This window comes from Primulina tabacum, chromosome 14, assembly GCF_025594145.1.
Source record: "Primulina tabacum isolate GXHZ01 chromosome 14, ASM2559414v2, whole genome shotgun sequence".
Lineage (NCBI taxonomy): Eukaryota > Viridiplantae > Streptophyta > Magnoliopsida > Lamiales > Gesneriaceae > Primulina > Primulina tabacum.
This window is the reverse complement of record NC_134563.1, coordinates 8143890-8167392: the sequence shown is the minus strand read 5'-3', so window position 1 is coordinate 8167392 and position 23503 is coordinate 8143890.

Here is a 23503-nt window from a genome sequence, read left to right as displayed (position 1 = left end):
CTTTATACCATCTAAAATCAGTAAGTGTTTTACATTTTAGATTACTTAATAAAGTACGAATCTTTTCACTATCATCAGTGAATTTTCCAGTAAAATGTTCAATCATAGTCATTATTAATGAATAAACAACATTTTCTGATTGAATATTATTCTCTATCTTAATAGAATTAATAATATCTTCCTTTTGGAATTGATTTAAATAGTTATCCCACCAACCTTTAAGTTGGCCAGTAAAACCTGATATAATCATCTTAGCAATATTTTTATCAGTATTGCCTGAAGTTTTACACACAGTACTATACATAAGCATTCTGTGAGCAGTATTATAAATTTGTTTATCACTAAAATCATCAATATTCCATTCATAAATACTTTTCCCATTATAAATATTAGCAAATATATATTCTTGTTCTTCAATAAGAACGTCCATGGGAGTAGGTCTATTATAATAATATTTAGTTTGGGTAGGTCTATCTGCCCATTTAATTTTATTAATTTCTTCTTCAGAATGATCATTATCATTATCAAACTCTTCATTAAGAGTATTCAAATTCAGATTTTTAAATTTTTCTTCTAATAATTTTTCTATATCAGAAACAGAAGATTTAAATTTAAAATCTTTGATATCTGGAGGGGATTGAATAGAAGAAGTAGCAATAGAAACAATATTAGTTTCTTCTTCTTTATTTTGAATATGAACATCTGGTTTAATTTGATTAATAGCCAGAATAATTTTATCAATACGATTCTTAAGAGAAACTATTTCTTCACCTATTATCGTAAGATACAAATTTGTATAATTCTGTTTTTCTATTATCTGATTAATATGTTTAACAGTTATTTGTAACATATCATTTTCAAATAATTTAGAAAAAGCAGTAAAATTTAAAATTTTATTATTCTTTTCTATAATAAAAGATTGTTGAGGAGGATAAACAGATTTTTGAATCTGTCCAGAAGAAAGTTTATAATTTCTTTCAAGAATAGAAATATAATCTATAATAAATGTTTTAAAAAACCAAGGAACAAAATGAATCAATTTATTCTGGTTTTCACAATATTTATAAAATTCCGCAACAATATAATCAAACTCATCTTCAGAAAAACTTTTAAAATACCAATTTCTGAAAGATTCCCATTTGGGTAAATAAAATTCTGCATTGATCCTTGCCCTAGCAAGAGATCCTTTAGTAAAATCAATTTTAGTTTTACTATCCATTAAATACTAAAATTCATTTCTGAAACTGTATCAGTTTCTCTAACTTTTTGAAAGTTACTTTTATGCACAATATTATTCTGATTAATAATTAATTCATCTACTGTATCTTGTACAGGAGACTCAACATCTTCTCTTATCTGAGAAGTAGAAGCTCTAGAAGTTTGAGGAATATCCACCAAATAATCTAAAGGCGAAATAAAAGAATGACTAGATCTTGATCTAGCATAGATAGAAGATGACAATAATCTTCTTTGTTCATTATTAAACTGTATTTGAACAGATCCTTCATTATTCTGAATAACTTGTTGTAAATCCCTATTTATTATAGGATTTCTAGGAACAGCTTGTTCAATTATCCAGTTTTCTGGAAATTCAATTTCTTCCCATTTTATAGATCTACGGGTTGTAATATTAGATCTATTAAAATTAGTTTCTATAAGAATAGTTTCATTTAATTTTTTATCTATTCTTTTACACATAGAATTCAGTGTAAATAATGGCTTATAATAAATACGATAACAGATACATATGACTTCTGTGTCAGGAGTATAATTATAACCATGAGTTTTAACATTTAATGTTAAAGAATCTAATATATTAATATCAGACAAAGATAAATTCGGATAAACATCAAAATATACTGGACCATGTGCCAGACTAGATTGAATTATTCCCATAAGGGATTGTTTTCAATTCAAATTTCTACCATCTCTTAAAGCTGCTATGAAACTTTCTAGTAGTCCTTCTAATGTTAGAGGTCTAAAAGCAATTTGAATTAAACCTATATGCATGAATCTGTAATTTTTCCTATAAGGCAAAATATCTTTATTGTTTAACAATCTAATAACCATTTCATTATTATGAAGTGGTACCGATGATTCTGTAGTTTTAACCACTTGTTTAAAACCAATTTTTTCAAAGGTTCCTAACTTATAGATCATTTTAGATTCTATCTTAGGAATAGTCCATTTATTCAATAAATCTAAATTATCAGGTAAATCATATTCTTCATTCAAACTATTTTGAACAGTTTCTTTAAAACCGAAAATATTCATTTGAATAAAAAGTGCTAAATTATTATCCAGACTATTTCCATGGCTCTGATACCATCTGGACTTGGGATCAAGATGAGGAATATGATACGTGGCGTTGTTACACCAAACTTTTCCTTAGTGGCTTTCGCACACATGGAAGTTATTGGTTTCCAGCCTATATACCATCTTCAACTCTTATTGAGCTAAGAAAAGGAAGAATTTAAATCCCAGAATAAAATGAATATAAGATTCATATTTGGAACTTTTACAAAACATAAAAGGATTTATAAAAGATATACCAAAGAAATTAAACAACAGAGGATTTTACCGAGGTCCACCTCAGAGTCATAAATTCATAAAAAATCACCCATGAACGCCTTAAACGCCATCTCTCGGCTAAGCAGGCTAAAGGGCTACAACATGAATTTATTTTTCCTGGTTAAACTCGAACCTTGTGTTTACCATTTCCTGGTTCATCTCTTTACCTTATGTTCTAACCAAAGACTCTTATATTACATTAAATTCCAAAAATTTAAATAAATCTTTTATTATCTCAATCTGATCTCAAGAACAAATAAATATAGATAATGTCATAGTAAGGTAATAATTTAGCACGAATACTTTAGCCTGTCATTCAGGCTAAACTTATGAAAAATAAAAATTTAAAACAGTAAATAAAAACAGAAAATTAAAACAGTAAGAACTTACAAAGTTGTTATCAGAACTTCAAACTTTTATTGATAATACTTCAGAAGGGTTTTTTTACAAGAGAGAATAGAGAGAGCAAACTCAACCGTGTCCTCCTAAAGACACAGAATGAACCTATTTATAGATAGAAGAGCCGGACATCAAACCCCGGATTCCATCTTAAAATAAAAACAGTAAATGCTTTATTAAATAAAGCAAATAGTAACATGGTTACAGAATTCAAAAAGTAAAAGTGATATGCCACCCACTTTTTGTCACGATATGTCATGAGAAGATGTGATATTCCACCAACTGCAGATTCTTCTTCTGATGATCTTAATCATCTTTAATATTGTCTTTTAAAGAATTTTTCAAATTCTCAAAAATGTCATCGATCTGAGAAAACTGAGGAATATCATCCTCAGGGTCTTGAGCATCCTGCATCTTCATTAGATGAATAAATTGATTTTCACTAGATTCGGATGCCATAGATTTATCTGATTTGGAATCAGAACCTCCAATATTCTGGAAAAGATCTTTTTTCATTTCTTCAATATAGATCTCAATCATTTTTTCTTTTGAATATATTTCAGAATATTTCTGAGTAAGAATCTTGAAAGGACTCATAGAGGCTTTCTCCTTTTCTTGTTGATTATTAATTTCTTGCTGATATAAAGAAATTTTTTCTTCCATTTGATGAAGAGTTTCATAACCATATGGTTTTCCAGTTTCTGGATCATCTCTCAATAATTTGTCCCAGAATTTGAGGAACTGACCCTCCATATGCAAGGGATACCTTCATCAGTGTAACCGAATTCTGGCTGCCATTTCCAGATCCATGGAATACCAAATTCCATAAAAAATAGACACAGAGTCTTACCATCGATCCAATGTTCAGAAAATGATTTTTTAATACTTGGAGAAACATTTAACCAAGTATTCATGGGTTTTATAAAAACCTCTAGCAAAATCTTTGCGGATGGACCAAAAATCTTCCACCATATTAAAAACCAATTTGGAACTGGGTAGTGAAAAACATTTTCACAAATCTTTAAAAATCAAGTATGTTTTCTTTTCTCATTTTCATAAAACAAGGTTTTATTAAAACTTTCAATATAATCTCAAAAATTGAATTTAAAACTCATTTTATGATTTTCAGAATAAAATTCTTTTTCAACTAATGGAGATATACCCCATTCTTCAATAGATATAATCTTCTTGATGATAAACTTTGAGAAATTATAACTTCCTTTCTGCTGAGTATTACTGAAAAAGTGAGTTATGTCAACACTTTTTGTAGATATCAGAAGATTTTCATAAAATCCTCTTTGCTTGTAGGAACCATATACATATGATGTATTGGTTAAATATCTTTCCATGATAGTCCATGGAGTTTTTTCCCATTGGGTATCTTTTTCTTCTATAAGAAGAATCAATTCTCGATGTTTTGTCTCTGTATATAGAGCTGTATCATTATCATCATCTTTTATGATATTAGCATATGATGCTGAAGATTGAGAATCTGTATTACTTCTCTTTTGTTTCAAGAATTCTTGAAATTCATTGTATAACTCATTATTTTGCTCAGTATTACTGGCTGATAAACTGGATAAGTTTTGGGCTATAAGCCTCTGTTTTCCATGCTGTACAATGATATTAGGGGGTTTTCCCCTACCTCCTCGCCCTCTATAAGAGGACTCTCATCTTCCTCGGGAATACATATCTGTAAATGAAAACATTAGGATAAATATTCTCGAGTTAAAAAATCTGGCAAGTGATTATCTTCACCTTTCTTATAAATGATTTCAAAATCAAAAGGAGCTAAATGAGCTTGCCATCTTGCAAACATTTGTTTAGAAACATCATGTTTAAAATCTTTATTAAACATAAATTTTGCAGATTTGCAATCAGTTTTTATAATAAACTTTTGATTATATAAATCATCTTGAAATTTTAAAATACATCTGACAATAGCTAAGATTTCTTTTGCTACTGTGGAGTAATTTTTCTGGGCATTATTCCATTTACAAGAATAAAATCTAATAAGATATTCTTGTTTATTTTGCGGATCTTTTTGTTTTAAGATTCCTCCAAAACCTATATCTGAATCATCTGTTTCCACAATTTTATCCCATTGGGGATTAGCAAGCATAAGACAAGGAAGGTTTTTAACATTTTCCTTAATATTTCTAACAGCTATTGTATGTCTTTCAGACCAAGGTAAAGGATTTTTCTTTAATCTATCATATAAGATAGCAGAATCTTTAGTAAGATCTTTAATATAAGGAGAAATATAATTTAAACTTCCTAAAAATCTTTGTAACTGAGTTTTATCAGTTATAATATCAGGAAATTTTGAACCAAATTCTATACTTCTCTGTATAGAAATTATTTTTCCTTTCTCAATCATATGACTAAGAAATCTAATATTGATTTGAAATAAAATCATTTTAGATTTTGAGATAACAAGTCCATTTTGAATAACAATATTTTTAAACATATCTAAATGTTTAAAATGTATTTCAATATCATTAGAAAATACTAAGATATCATCAATATAAACAATTATAAAATTGCTGTAATTATAAAAAATATCATTCATAATTTGTTGAAATTCAGAAGGGGCATTTTTAAGGCCAAATGACATTACTGTCCATTCATAATGTCCTATTGGAACATTAAAAGCAGTTTTATATCTATCAGATTCTTTTACCTGAATTTGCCAAAATCCTGATTTTAAATCGAATTTTGAAAATATGATAGCATTAACAAGTCTATCTAATAAATCTTTTTTATTAGGAATAGGATGCCTAATCCATTTTAGAACCTTATTAAGAGGTTTATAATTTATGACTAATCTAGGAACTCCTCTTTCCTGTTCAGAATTTTTATTAACATAAAAAGCAGTACATGACCAAGGAGATTGAGAAGGCTTTATCAATCCTTTTCTAATAAAGAATGAATTTCATTCTTACATAATTCTAAATATTCAGAATTCATTTGACAAGGACGAGCCTTGGTAGGAATATTCTTTTCATTAAAATTCTCTTCATATGGGAGAGAGATAATATGCTTCTTTCTATTCCAAAAAGCATTTGGAAGATCATTACATATTTCTAATGAGAACTTATTATAAATAAGTTTGATTTTCTCCTGTAATTTAGGATTCTGTAATTTATCATCTATAGTTAATATATTAACTTCTTCTTTTAAAGAATTAATCTGAAAAGTTTTTCTATTAATCTTATCTTGTAATTCATTAAGAATTCTATGAACAGGTTTAGTTATGAACTTAAAGGAAATAGGATTACCTTTAAAAGTACCTATAATACCTGTTTCATCAACATAAGTTAAAGGATAAATTTGATAAATAAAAGGAAGACCAAGTATAAGTTGGCTAGAAATATCTTTTGCTAATAAAAAACTGGTTTGAATACAGTTTTTATCTTTGCAAATATAAACCTTTGATAATTTATAATTTATTTCTAATGGTTCTCCTCCTGCATGAGAGAGAGAATGAGTGGTTTTATGAAAATATTTTGTAGGAATTAATCATTCATGTATAACATTTAAGTCTGCACCACTATCAATCATAGCAATGAAATTCTTTTTATAAGAATTTTCATTTAATAATGTTATATTAATGTACCATTTTTGAGATATGATCATGCTCAAAACAGATAAATGTTTTTTATCTGGATCAGGAAAAGAAATATCTTGTAGATTATCAAAACTATCAGAATTATTAACTGAATTATTATTATTAGTTTCAATGATTGAAACACGATAATTTAAACTATTATTATTGTGTTGTAAAATTTTTACTTGTTCTTTAAGATTTTCTATTTCTTTAACTAAATCCTGTATAGTAACTGGATTCTGTTTACTATATTTCTGTTGAAGAAGATTTTTAACTTCTTTCATAGAGTAAGCTTGTTCTTGTTTAACAAGAATATTATTATTATTATTGCTAGTTGAAGCAGTATTCTCCATTTGATCAATAATTGTGGATTTTAAAACTGGATCCTTAATCATTTTAAGAAATTCTAAAATATTATTGTTAGTTAACACATTAATATTTAAATCTTGAAATTGAGACATGAGTTTATAAAATTCATCATTTTTATCTTTTATATGATTTAAACAAGATTTTCCTCGTATACAATTATTAGATTAATTTAAATCATTAGAAATATCTGATTCACTATCTATTATTTCTTTTGAAATATAATATTCTGAAGAATTCTCAGTTTCACTGTCAGAATTATTATTCGAATCCATTATTATTTTAAATAATGTTTCTTTTAGATTATCATCTATATCTAAATTATTAATTTTGTTTTTAGCCCAACATTGATTAGCATAATGACCTGGCTTTTTATATTTTCTACAAATTATTAATTTGTTTTTGTATTTTTCTTCTTTCCATAAACCACGGCTTTCAATAAATCACGGCTTAAACAATCACTAAAACCATCAATATTCCATTCATAAATAATTTTCCCATTATAACTATTAGCAAATATATATTCTTGTTCTTCAATAAGAACGTCCATAGGAGTAGGTCTATTATAATAATATTTAGTTTGGGTAGGTCTATCTGCCCATTTAATTTTATTTTTTTGTTAATAATTTTGTCTTTACCACTATTTGGAATTTAAAATATTAAATTATTAAAACACCGCACATCGATGTACGTTTTATCTATTATTGGAAAAATGTAAGTAATAAATAATTCATGTTTGCCAATATTCGCTTTATTATATGTAATGACATGTTAGAAAAATTGTGGTGCACCGTGCACAACCTTATTTTTCCACAAATTATGTAAAACTTCACATTTAACGTATGAAAATAAAAATTGAAATGTTAGACATTTTTATATATAAACTCTATCATCTCAAAAAGCACCACGTAAGACATATATGGTAAAAATTGGTCAGCGGTTTTAAAAAAACGAAAAATCTTTATGTTTCCAATCGAATTCTCCTAACCAAAATTAACCTCTAAAGTCCTACGTAGTACACCAGTAGTATTGTATATAATAATCGACTACATATTCATTACAGATGAGATCAAACCAAATTAAGATGTCTTATATATCAGCACAAAAATGGCTGAAGGCACTCATCCATATATTAATTTCTGATAAGATAATGTGAAATTCAGAAACAGAAAGATGAAAGATGAAAAGGAACTAAACCATTGCTCTCACAACACAAGCAATATTACACTATTGGGTGCTTGGATTTGCGAGTGCCCACCTGATCGAAAGATGAAAAGGAATCTCAAAGTGTATTTTGTGAGATAGATTTCTTATTTGGGTCATCGTATTACCTTTTATGTTAAGATTGTTAATTTTTATTTTGAATATCGGTAGGGTTGACTCATCTCATAGATAAAGATTCGTGAGATCGTCTCACAAGAAACCTACTCATGTCTGACAAAGAGTTGGTCATTTTTGGAAAAGAGGCTGAGAGGGTACATATTAAAGAAAATATTGATCAGCAGCCAGAAAAATTTGAAGCTGCCAATGCAAGTGCCATCATCTCCAGTCCAACCGATGGCGATTTGAAACATCAAGCCAGTTCGTCATCTTCTCCTCTAGATGATTTCTTATATGAAATATCATACTCTTTGACCAAAACTTAATTCAATCATCTTATGTCTCAACAGATCTCGCTCTCTCAATACGTAAATGACAAAGAAATCAAAAACTATATATATATTCATATAGTGCAGTTCCATAGTTACGACGCTCAACTGATCAAGAATATGTCTGTCATTAAATCCCAGTTCCGACTGATAAAGGTTGATTAAACTCAAATCAAAAGTCAAATCGTTGACATGAACTATGAAGTTTCAGCTCATATCTCTTCATATGGAGACTGAAATAAAAGCTCAAGTTGCTCAATTCAGACAACATACGGACGAGTGATTAGACAATATGGGGGGTTCGTTGCAACATATCGATTCTCCATTTATATATATATATATATATATGATAAAATATAATGTGATTATTAAAACACATGCTGAATATAAAGATAAATTTAAGATTTCAGTTGAAATCGGTCAATTATACTATGTTTAATTTCTTTTTCTTTTGAGTGACAATTATACTTCTTTCGCAGCCCAATCATGACCATAGAACCATGCTAGTATAGTAGTACATAGAATTTTTCCAAAAGTTGCACTTTTTTTTTTGTTAAGGACACTCGTGGGTTTTTTTCCAATCAATTATATTGGAGTTTTTTAGTTTCCCATTTAAGCCATATTTTTAGTACATATACCGGTTCTAGAAAAGTGTCAAAAATTCATTCTTGGAAGATAATTCGAGTTTTGTTCGATGAAAATATTCGATTCATTCATGATATGAGTGCGATTAAGTGGTTAATTCATGATTAATTAATTTTCGGAGTACCAAAAAATAAATGTATCTGATCCTAATTTGGATTATTTCATTTGATCTCTTAGTCAATAATAACAAAAACAACGTCCAGCATCACATTCATAAGATATAGCGTTGGGACGACATTTACTCTTGCAATCCTCTTTCCTTCTACAGTACTTCAAATCGACGTCGTTGATACCGTTTGATTCTACGTTGCCATCGCATATACAATGCCCAGAAAGACAGATTGGGTATGTGCAAAATGCAGATGTTTTACAATCTTTCCTGGTTTCGCATTTCGGGCCAAATATTGTATCCATCGATGCATTTGAGGACATAAAACCTGCAAAATTTATTGCATAATTATTTAAATGTAATTATAAGAAGCATAAAAATCTTACAATCAACAAAAAAAATGTCAACATTAAGAGGTTAATTTGATTATGACATTAAGACATTATCGTAATGTGAGAAAAGAAGACTGACCAAACCCTAACAGTAATAGAGACATGACCAAGAACACTTGAGGGAAGGAAGACTTTTCCATTTGATTAATTATATTAAATTTGTGAGGCAACGAGTATTTATACAGAAGGATGGGATTTCTTTTGAAATATTTGGTAGGTGGAGTTATAATGGATTCCAAATATAACTTTAAGGCTACGTTTGGTAGCCATGATAAGGGAATGATTATTAAATAATCATCCCTTATCTCATGTTTGGTTCATTTTTAATTTAGCATGGAGGCCCTTGATTACGATTGAATGCCCTCATTATTATGTTATTTGTGTGATTAAATATCCCTCCACAAAGGTGTGATAATGTATAATTCTTGAATAGTGATAATGATAAAATAATATAATATTTAAATTTTTATTATATTTTTTTATAAATTAATTTCATATATTTTTATTATTTTCAATCATTTTAAAGAAAATAAATTGTAATGTAAATCTATCTTAAATTAAATTTTTATAAATTTCTAATCTTGTTAATTAATTCTTTTATGAAAATAAACATTTATTAAATTTTAATTTATTTTGTTTAATGATTATCTTAATATTTTCAAATATATTTCTAATAAATATATTTAAATTAATTTTAATAAATATAAATTATAATTATAAATATTTAATTTTCTATCAAATTATTTTAAGAATATTTATAATTATTTTAAAAAAACAATTATATTGTAATTATTATTAAACTTTATTTAACATTAACATTCAAAATATTATTGCTATTTTAATTATTAAATTAAATGCATATTTACTGTAAGGCCTGAGAAATTTATCCTGTTAATCTGAAATGATTTAGTGATTAATTGATGTGATTATAGACGGAATGAATTAGACCGGGAAAGACGAGAAAAGACGCGAAATATGTGCGAGGGAGATGCCATCCGCGCACATGCGCGCCCCATCGTCGCGCATATGCGCGAGACCTGTATTGTTATACCGTCGAAAATCAGTAAATTGATATTGATCAGATTCGGTAGTGATTTCGATTATATCGTGATATCGTCGATATGGATTAGATTGTATCTTGATTCGATATTGATCAGATTATATTTGATTTGAATATTGACCGGACTAGATTTTGAATTGAGTTGCATATTGAGATTGTGCCTATGCGATATTGTATTTCAGATTGATATGGACAGATTTGATTTTGAGACTTCGACTTCGTCAGACCGAGAAGATAAAAGTATAAATTAATGTTGAGTTGGGATTGCACAACTCGAGTGAGGTTTGACTCGAGTTTTCCTAAATCACATACCTTAGTTTATTGCAGTGATATTTTCAATTAATGATATTGATGTGTGTGGTCTATTGATTCAAAGACAATGTATTTATTGAGTCATAGACTGATTCGTCTAGCCATCGGCTGATTCGCCTAGGCACTGGGTGATTCACCTAGTCATTGGCTGACTCGCCAATTCTGTGGCTGATTCGTCCAGACACTGGATATATAAATTATATCGATGTCGTTTAGGAGTTGATTCATTCCTATTAACCGAGATTCGATGTATTTTTCAATATCCAGACACCGGGATCCCTAGATTAGGATGGAGTCGAGTCCGAGTCTGAGTGTGATTCATTACGTTATATTGATTTATGTTTCTGATTCGATACATGTTATGAATAACTATTATATGCTTTTATATTGTGTATATGTTTGCATGTATACATGATTTATACTGGGAATATAATTCTCACCGGAGTTATCCGGCTGTTGTCTTGTTTGTATGTGTGCATGACAACAGGTGGGACAGGATCAGGGTCAAGAAGAGAACGAGGCTGGACTAGATAGTGTGGAGACCCGGGCTCATAAATAAATTAGGAGTCAGCACTGATATGTAGTTGAACCTAGTTGGATTATTGTAGACCATACAGGACTTGTATGTTTATATTTAATATGTAATTCAGATTGATTTACATAACGTCTTCCGCTTTGTATTTTAAAAAAAAATTAGATCCTGTTTATTATAATTGAGTAATTAGTCCCAAAGATGATTAAGAACTTGATTAGCGTCCAGGTCCCCACATTTACAAATTTATTTCTAATAAATATATTTAAATTAATTTTAATAAATGTAAATTATAAATATTTAATTACATATCCAATTATTTTAAGGATATATATTTAATTAACACTTAGAGTATTTTGGTCATTGCAATAAAATTTACAAAATTAATCCATCATTTTAAAATCATACCAAACACCATTTTATTTATCCCACTATATTATTAATCCATATATCTCATTTTTTAATCACTCTAACTACTAATCATACACTTATCTCATCACACGTATCAAACAGAGCCTAAAAGATTTATGAATCAATGCAGATTGTGATTTGTAAACAAAATTTATGAAATTTCGTAATAGGTCATTTGGTAGGTGTGGATTCATTGAATAAAATGGATTCTAGATATAACTTGATTAAATATTCCATTTTCATTAGTTACATAATTTAATGGCAAGAATCATGAAATTACCGAAGAGAATCACTAAATCTTGGGAAATTAATTTATAGATTTTTTTTAAAAAAAAATGCTATAAAAGAACAAGTTTAGTGAATTGCACGTTATCACCACTTTATGGGATTAGATGTTATGTAAATTTACAATTTTGATCACAAATATTTATTTTTCTTTGCGATTTTAATGATTTATGTGGGCAAATTTCAGTTTTAATTTTTTATTTTATTTTTTGAAATTTTCATCATTCCTCTAATGTAGCGCTGACATAGCTTTGACATGATGATTATGTATGTAGTAGTATATCAACACTCTCGATGAAAAATAACTAGAAATATCAAGATTTAACTAAATTTTGACTTAATAGATACAAAAATTGAAGGGGGGGAAAAACAAAAAGTATGTGATTAGAATTTCCCATTGGATGTTATAAGGTTGTGTTTGGCTGATATCTAGGAATACAAAGTAGGAACAGAATGAGGCAAGGGAATTGAATTTTAGCATTATAAATAATTTAATTTTTTACTTGTAAGACATTATTTATAATTATAAATTTTATTCAAATTTATTATTTACAAATTATATTTAGACCGATGCACCGTTGACATGATGCTCATGTAAGTAGTGTTAGATCAATATTTTTGCTGAAAAATGATTAAAATGATCAAATTTGGCAAATTTTAAAAGATAAAAAAATAAAAATAAATTTTGAAAGCATAGATTATAAAAATTACAAAAAAAATTAAAATAAAACAAATTTAAGAATTTCAATGACGAAAATTCAAAGTTTTGCATTATCCGACTATCATTATTAATTTTTTTATTATTCATATTACTACTAAAAATAAAATTAAAAAAATTGGGCCGATACACATACATCTTTCATTTTTTCGAAAACTAAATCAACAAATATTTAAAATAAATAATTTTGTAAAAAAAACAATAAAAGTAGTGCAAATGTTGTTGAAAAATAAAATAAATTAATATTTAATACATAAAGAATTTTGAAAAAAAATTGGTTGATGGGTTCATCATTTTAAGGTGGTCTATCTTTCAAATAATTGAATTTGAGCTCCAACTCTCATTTTTTACATGTCATCTCAAGTTCTATTTTATTAAATAAGATATGTTTCCAAATTTTTTAAAAAATAATAATAATGAAAAAAATTAAAAAAATATAAAAATTAGCAGCGTTTGCTGCCTATATAGCAGCAGAGTACGCTGCTGCCATTACCAAATATTGCAATATTTTTTCAGCGTCTATTGGTGGAGTTGGCCTTAATTTTGCAAAATTCATTTTCCACCTTATTTTTTAAGAAAAAAATTAATCTTAAAAAAAAACCCTATAATATGCTGCATATTTATTTTTATGGTTCATAACATAGTTCAAAAGAAATTTTGGTCATAAAAAAATTCCCATTACGCTCCTGCTATGATATATACGTGAAAATTTATCTTCATAAAATTATATTTAAAAAACAGAGATAATATTACAATTGTGTAACGGGTTTTAAAATGTTATGAATTGAATATAATTTTGATGAAGAGATAACTATATTTTTTCCCTGTGATTTACACGTTCTCCAGTTTTAGTCCTGCTAAAAATTAATTTGCATCATTTTTTATCATATTAATGATGAATTTATATTTTAATCTAATAATAGCATGTTTTTTCTTCATTTTCGATCATGTTAAAAGGTGAATTTTTGCATTTTATTATAACGGGTTTTCATATCCAACCCATATCGAACCTGCTGGATTTTGGGGTGGGACAAGTCTAGCCGAATTTTTATTGACGGTGCGAGTTCTAAGATTAGCCAAACTCGTTCCAGTCCTGCCCGTTGTCATTTCTAATCAGGGTAGATTTGGGCAAAAACTTGTGTGACGGTTTCACGGATCGTATTTTGTGAGACGGATCTCTTATTTGGGTCATCCATGAAAAAATGTTACTTTTTACGCTAAGAGTATTACTTTTTATTGTTAATATCGTTAGGGTTGACCCGTCTTACAGATAAAGATTCGTGAAACCGTGAACTAAGATTTGTAAAATTAAAGTATGATAAAAAATAAACAAATATTTCAAAAATAAATAAATGAAATAAAAATTATTAAAATAATGGTATTTCGTTTAATTAGGCCACTTTTGCGAGGGGGGCGGGTGTCGGGGTACATCACACAGGCAAATTCCAAGATAACACGCAAATCCTATGGTTTTGGGCGGACACACATTCCCGCAATCTTCATTCTTCTCGCACACCGGATCTTCCTGTGGTTCAACCTTTTTATAGCATCGACAATTCCCCACATCACAAATTGCTGCCCATTCGCAAATTGATACACAATCTTCATCGGTTTCGCATTTCGGCCCCAACGATTTCGATCCTCTTGTGCTATCCATCCATGCACGTGAGGACATAGAACCTATCAAATTTATTGTAATTATACGAAGCATAAAATCATATGATGGACCAAAGAGAAGAAAATTTTAATAATTTTTATAAGCTTTGAATAAAAAATCTCGTGTCATATAATTAAATCTCAAATTGTTCTCAGATATCTCTATATTTTTTTTTTTGGAAAAAAAAAAGTACTCTGAGAAAGAGACTCACCAAACCCAACCAACAAGAGAGAGACCAAGAACACTTGAGGCAAGGGAGACGTATCCATTTGGTTTAATTGTTTTCGTAGTGAGAATCAATTTGATGTGCAATAATATTTGTATTTATTTAAAAGAGATTTAGTATTAGGTGGAAATATACTGGATTCGAATTGATATTTAAGTAATATTTACTACATTTCATAATTTTCTACGTATTTTAATGACAATTGACCAATGTCGTGAAATTAGCAACGAAAATGCAATAAATTCTTAAGATATACATATATGCGCAAAATATTGGATTTGTCGCGTTGACTGGAGCATATCAACACTGGTGTTGTTTAACTATTAAAAATCATAAAACAACAAGTCTTATAAAACAAATTTTGTCAAAACCAATCAATATCATAATCAACTATCGTCTTTGCAATGTGATAGAGATCAAAAGAGTGCAGAAGCATACAACTTTGAAATATAAAACGATAAATAAATATGAAGATGTTCCAGCATGGCTTCATTGCCGGCTTCAAAATTTCTCATGTTATTCTTATTTGATTTTGATGCCTCTATTATTGGCACATGTACATGGATCAATCTCAAAATTGGTCATATCTCTTTTAGGCCCAAGCCTCGTTATTTATCAAGGGCCCAGCTAACAAGCCCGACTTTACAGTTAGGTGTCCGAGCTCATGAATTTCTAACAAGGTCGAGCCCCTCAACCCTATTTATTAAAGGTGTGAACTGTTTACTAAAAGTCTGAGCCCACTAATGTGGTCGGGAAGTCCAACGCAGTTAGGGAGTATGAAGACATCTTCGTCGATAAAGGAAAAATTTGATTAATATGGTAATCGATCAAATCTTATCGAGATAAGACAAAAGTTCTAGCCACCATCAAGAGTCCTAGTTGTTGTGATAACTGATTCCTGCTGCAAGAGGTCTCTTATCTTGGGTAGAGGTGTATCTTAACAAAAATTATACTCTCATAAGGTAACTAACCTCTCATGTCTCTATAAATATCAGGCATTGACTTATGATTATATTGTCACATACTCTTTTGCTCAATTAATATTATTATATATCTTTCTTGAGTTTGCTCTCATGAATGATTTAAGCATCGAAGGGGTCACGTCGAAAAACTCTCTGACGCCCCCAACCCTATTTATGTATGTGTAGAACCCAGAGCACCGACCACTCAGATGCAAATATTTTAAGACCCGCTCTCCAGATCGAAGACAAAGTAAAATAGATAAGATGGTAAATCAAAGAGGAAGAAGAAAGAGGTTTCATAGTCAAGAGAACCCAGCTAATGAGAATGATGAGGATAAGCACCACAAAGAGGAATACTACGAAGAACAGTCTCGTGGGGAACTGAATCATCTGAATAGTTCATCCTCTTCCACGCAAGATCACATCTTGGGCTTCCATGAAAGGGCCCTAGGTTTTCTTTCGAACAACTTATTGTCTTCCATGGAAGAACCCTTGGTCTTCCCCGAAATATTTTTGGTTTTCCATGAAAGAAAATATGGCCTTCCCAAAAAGAGTTTTTAGTCTTCATGGCAAGAGCACATCTTGGTCTTCTATAGTAGAGCCCTTGGTCTTCCTTCGAACAACTTCTAGTCTTCCTTCCTCAAAAGAGTTTTTAGTCTTCATGAGAAGAGCCCATCCTAGTCTTGCTCGGAAAGCCCTTGGTCTTCCTTCGAGCACACATTGGTATTCAACGGAAGAGCCCTGGTCTTCCCTGAATGAGTTTGTAATCTTCAATGGAAGATCTCATCCTGATCTTCCTTCGAGCACACCTTGGTCTTCCTCCGAATGAATTCTGGTCCTCCATGGAAGATTGTCTTCCTCGAACAACTTCTGGTAATCCATGGAAGTTCCCCTAGTCTTCGTCGAAAGAGTTTCTGATCTTCATGGAAAGGGTACATCTTGGTCTTCCACAAAAGAACCCTTGGTTTTCTTTCGAACAAATTCTGGTCTTCCATTGAAGAGCCTTTGGTATTCCCTGAAAGAGTTTATGTTCTTCATGGGGAGTGCCAATCCTGGTCTTCCTCGGAAAAAATCCCTTGGTCTTCGTCTGAGCATAACCTGGTATTCCACGGAAGATCTTGTCTTCTTCCCCAAAAGAGTTTTTTTTTTATCTTCAAGGAAATATCTCATCCTGATCTTCCTCTGGGCACACGTTGGTCTTCCGCGGAAGATTCACCCTGGGCTTCCTCCGAGCAAGCTCTGATCTTCCCCGAGAGTGTTTTTTATCTTCAATGGAAGGGCCTTGGTCTTCCTCCGAACAGCTCATCAGATCACATTCTGATCTTACCCAGAAGACCGCATTTTGGTCTCACTCGGAAGAGCACGTCACGGTCTTCCTCCGAACAACACATCCTGCTCTTCCACACAAGAGAATGTTCTGGTCTTCCTCGCAGAAGCACATCCTAAAGGCTCATCATGGTCACCCTTGGAAGAGTCAATACTGATCATACTTGGAAGATCTAATTTTGGTCATCTTCGAAAGGGCTCTCTATGGTCACCCTCGGAAGAGCCTACTATTGTCATCCTCAGAAGAACTGATCCTTATCTTTTTCAAAAGATACTACTCCTTGAGAGCTATCTCATCAATACACTTTATTACATTGGTCATACATTTTTCTTTGAAACATTTGATGTAGTAAAGTCATTCAACACAAAAAAATGTTATTCCAAAACTTGTTGACCATTTTACAAGAACGCCTCCAGACCTCTTAAAAGCCCGATCAGCTCGACACTATGTAAGACCAGGAATGTGGAATTCATAAAAAAAGGTCCACGAATATGACATTCACCAAAGTCCAACCCTCAGCTCGTCATCATGTAAGTCCACAAATATGACATTCACATAAACAAAGCCAACAAATGTGACATTCATGAATAAATCCGACCAGCTCGGCACTATATAAATCCACAAAGGTAGCCTTCATAAAAATTAATAGTTCCTCTAATAAACAAGAAACCAAAATATTTTGCCTAAATTGACATTTCTTGAACGTGAACATTCACCTGCATATATTTTTCAATTGAATTAATTATTTTGTTATTTTAATTACTATTAAAATAAAAAAATAATAGTTCCTCTAATTTTTTATTAATTAAAAATAGATTTAGAAAATTATTTACACATTTTCAAATTTTTTACAATGTAGATTCTTTAATTATTATAAAATCAAAAAAAATGGATAAGGATAAACAAATATTTTAAAATCTTTAATGTGAATCATCAGTTTTGGAAGTTATCTTTCATTTTAAAATAAATTTACTAACATAGATATTTATGGTATATATTTTTTTTATTAAATTAGATGAAGTACTTTTTAAATTTTAGGGGTTATTTTTTCGAAATCAATTTGGTGTAACAATGTTGTACCATTAAGGGTTTAAGGGCCTCTTAATTAATTATATGTCTAGACGGCCCGTATAATATAATTTTTATTTTATTTTAAAAAAAAGATTGTTTGACATAATTTTCAGTCGATTTGTATGGGATAAAGAGGACGTTATACCATTGATTTTGATTTGAATATGATAAATGAATTATTTAGAGAAATATGAAAATGAACAAAAAGAATTAAGAATTTAGGTAAAATATAAAAAACCACCTAAGCCCCTAGGCGCTAGGCGATAGGTAGTCTTCCGTCTACTTCTTTTCAGAACACAGAGTGTGTGAATGTGTCAAATAGATAGTTTTGGCATCATTTACTGTGAATGGTGAGCTTAGACATATATGTTACCTCTCGTTTGAATTAAGTTTTACAATAATTAGAACTAAAAATAACTATATTATCTTAATTTATATTTCAATTTATTATCTCGATATCAGAAATCGTGATCAGGAGCTAGACGGTGTCTTAAAATATATGTGGTTACGAGAGATAATAGTAAATGATATTCATATGTAACTATTTTCATTAATTTAATATACTGCATGTTGATATTACTCTCACAGACAAAAAACTTGTAGATCAGATGTGTAATTATGGATATACACACGATATTTCCCTCATTATTCCATGTGAGATAGTGATCAAAATATGATGACCAGCTACGTTAGACATGATTTAAAATATTAGAATTATATCATTATCGTCAGCTAAAACTTTTGATAAAAATGTTAAACGTTACTTTCTATAATTTATGTCAGAATCAATATCATAACTGTTGGGATGCAACCAAAGTCCCACATTGAAAGATCTAGAGAAAAATCACGGGTTAATAAAGATAGAATGATATCTTCATTGGTATGAGGCCTTTTGGGTGGTTCCAAAAGCAAAACCATGAGGGTTAAAACCCAAAGTGGATAATATCATACCAGTGTGGAGATATCCGGATTCCATTGGTCCTAACAATAACTATTTTTATTTGATGTAAATAATTATATACATTCAAAAGTATTGCTTATTGATATTATTTAATTCCCAATCATTTTATTAATAAAAATAGCTTTAACTATGTGTCCCAAACAAATAATTGATTCTATTTCTAATTAAAATTATCTTTTTAACTCCCAAATGTACATATATTAGTTATTTTCTAAAAACAAACAATATAATAAAATTTATTTTACATCAAGAAATAAAAATGTCATTACTCCCAAACTATTCTAGGTTTTTAACCCCGAATTTTGAAAATATAAATCTAAATTAGAATGAGTGGACACAAACCTAATTATGTGCTCTAGTCAATCCTAGTCGTTGTGGGAATGTTAGGCTAATCTTTCTTGGAGTAAGTCTCATGTGAGACGGTCTCACGAATCTTTATCTGTGAGACAGGTCAACACTATCGATATTCATAATAAAAAGTAATACTCTTAGCATAAAAAGTAATATTTTTCATAGATGACCCAAATAAGATATCCGTATCAAAAAATATGACTCATGATATCGTCTGACACAAGTTTTTACTTCTTTTTTGTGGGGTTAATTAGAATATGAGTATGTGGTTAATTAAATAATGATAAAGTAAATTACTTAACAATAATAATGGTAATGCAATTTTAAATTTTTAACCAGTTTTATTAATTTAATTAAGCTGAAATCTTTGCAGTTGGATTTAAGGGATTGTAATGAACTCGTATATACAATCTGAGTTAAATTTTTTTTTTTTGATAAGACGATAATGAATACGAAACAATTCGTTACTATAAGAGATCATCGCAGTGAAACCTCAATATATATATATATATGGTAGTTATATTTTTTAATAAACATAACATATATATATATATATATATATATACATGTAGTGTGTAATTCGATAATGTTGTTAAAATTGACGAGTCCTACCTTGATTTCGTTTGACACCAGGTTACGTAGTCCAATCATATTCGAGGGAACAGATTTTACACTGTTAGGCACTTATGGATCACAATCAACTTTCGTAATTGGTCCCCATTTCATAAAGTTCCCTTGCATTTTCGGGAAGCTGTCAATTGATGAAAGGAAGGTTTATCGAAATATTTAATTTGAGGTCCAAATATTTGCCAAAAGCAGTCAGGAAAATCATTTATATAATTAAATCCCACACATGTTAAGTCATCATGTAATGGCATTTACCCATAAAAATAACGATAATAATAATAATAATAATTGACACTCGTTGAAAATTTAGAATATGATTTCAGCAAGTGACATTAATCCAGACGCAGACTTCAAATTTGTCATGAGCCTGAAATCACGAAGAAGACCGTTAGAGAGGGTGTCCCTGCGTAGCCCCTCTGACGCTCAAGTCAGAGACTAATTATATAATTGGAGCAGCTAAGGGTGCTGTTGAAAAATAATTTATTGAATCCATAGTTAGACTATCAAACCTATTATTTATAGGAGAATACCTAGGTCGGGACGAGCCTTCCACCTTAGCTGAGGATGGGCCAGGGGTCCCCAATCTGGTTTGGACATAACCCTAGTGGACTCATCCATGAGGTAATAATAATAATAATAATAATAATAATAAAATGATATTGTTATTTCACATATTGTGATTCTTGCCATCTTATTTTTTCACATTATTTTCATCATTCGGTCATGTAGATGTGGATGAGTATTTTTATGATCTATTTCTATGTATTTTAGATGAAAAACAGATATTTTGATGTATATATTATTTTGATTAACTTCCAACCATATAAATATAATGTATTTATTTTTATATTATTGACGTGCAACAATTACCTCTGCTACAGTAGAGAAACCGACATATGATGCTTCAGTTATGCAGTTTAAATATATTTGTGTTGTAGATTTACTACTAGTTTTTGATAAAGCGGAAAACGATGAGTCCTATAATTGGTATCACAACCAATGTCACAAGTTGGATTTCTACATTTTGCAATCAATTCAATTATTGAGCAGAAGATTGTTTTGGTAAAATAATTGTCTTCTGCCTAACAAAATAATCAAAATATGGTGTTTGAAATAATGTACGATTTAAAAGTATTTGAGTTAGGTTGTCACCGTTAGCTATAAATTTTAGTAAAACAATAAATATTATTCGTTAGGACCGAAGAGTATCCATCAATAACTTGGTTTACAGAACAAATGTTTAAGAAATTACGAGTGCTAAGATTTTGGTATGGACCATAGTATGTATTTTGCATATAGCTGATAGCGTAAAATACCTAAGAACATGCAATATCATTTTATGTTTGTGAAGTTATGGATCCGTATGGTTAGCATAAATTTCTGACTTTAATTTGTTTAAGATAATTTTATTTTATTTTATTATTATTTTTTTGTGTCTTGGAAAAAATGATGATGTCGAGGAGACAACATAATATCATGAAACCTCGAATCCAAAATTTTCGTAAATATGGTGAGCCACGCGTGGAGTCATAAGGCCACTGGAGCAATATGCTATATATCCTTTCAGCCCAGCCACGCGATCCTTTGAGCTCGGCCACTAGCTTAACTAAGTAGTGATATCTTGAATGATGACCTTATTGATCACAAGTTGACCAACTTGCATCAATATTTTTTTTAAAAAAAAAAAACCGGGGTAGATTTTTTGGAATTAACTCTTATATCAAAGATATCATCTTGTCGACATTCGATCAAAAATTATAGTTATTATTCAAAACACATTTTTTTGTACTAGTGACAACGTACAGTGCACATAATTAGGTGCTGATAGATCGGACTGTTAGGCTCATGTGTGATGCCCCTTGTCCCATGTCTTAAAAATTAAAGATTTAAAATGAGTTTATAACGGGCTTACAATGGACTTCTATAGAAACTCGGGTTAATCATTTTTCATAAAGTAAGGACGAATACGAAGTAGTTGTTATATAGGGGCCTATGTCTATTGTGCAGTCACGCAGACGCGGACCCAGAACCGGCGCGTGACATCATGAGTCCAGGAGGTTGAGTGCCCATGTGATATTTTGTTTCATATCCCTTAAATATCATTATTACCCTTTTCCTTACAGTCGTCTATGTCACCAACAGAGACAATATTATCCGTTAAGACCCGACTCACTATTTTACGAGTCATCTAGCCAACAAGATCAAGCTGTGCAACATCAGCAGCTTGATGCACGATAAATTCTCAGGAAGTCACTCATATCATTACTACTCTCACTCATATATGTTTAACCCAACATTTTTCGTAAACTGATGCAACGTGTTCAAAAATCATTCATAAAACATATATGGATGGTTATATACTAGAAAATAGAGAAAAGGGTCCTAAACTTTACAGAAAATTATATATATAATTAAATAATATTCAACATAAATAATGAACTAGTCTACGTACCCGCAATTAATTATTCACGTGAGTACATATACCTGACCAACAAATAATAATATATTACATATAAAACTATATGGAATAAAATACATTCAATATGTTTATGTATGCAACTGATTCTATAATTAATGTTATATAAATATTTAGAATCTAATAATTATTAACATATGACTAGTGTTCGAGTTAATATTAGTCTACGACTTAATAATGTGAACCATCGATTAATAAAATAGGTTGCTAACTGTTACGAATCTAGACAGTCGGTCTGACCAAAAGGCGTTCACAACAATCTTATAATCGCATGCAATAAATGATCCAAGAGATTCATCAAATTAATATTCAATTTTGTGAAACAGATCATCAATGAATAGATTTTTTATGAGATGTTCTCACGAATTTTTATCTGTGAGATAGGTCAATTCTACCGATATTCACCATAAAAAATAATATTCTTAGCATAAAAAGTAATATTTTTTAATGGATGACTCAAATAAGAAATTTGTCTCAAAAAATACGAAATATTTTTAATCGATGACTCAAATAAGAGATTTGTCTCACAAAATATGACCCGTGAAACCGTCTCACAAAAGTTTTTACAATCATCAATTTGACTCAATTTATGAAAAATAATATATTTTATGCTAAAAAAATATTGTTTTTCACTTTAAATATATTTTCATATTCTATAAATCTTTGTATATACAGGTACAATTATAGATTGGGAATAATTCAAACCTCCCAACGTGCTTCATGTAATCGATTAAAGGTCAAGTACCGACCTCACTTTATTAGTAACGATGACAATTAATTTTCAAA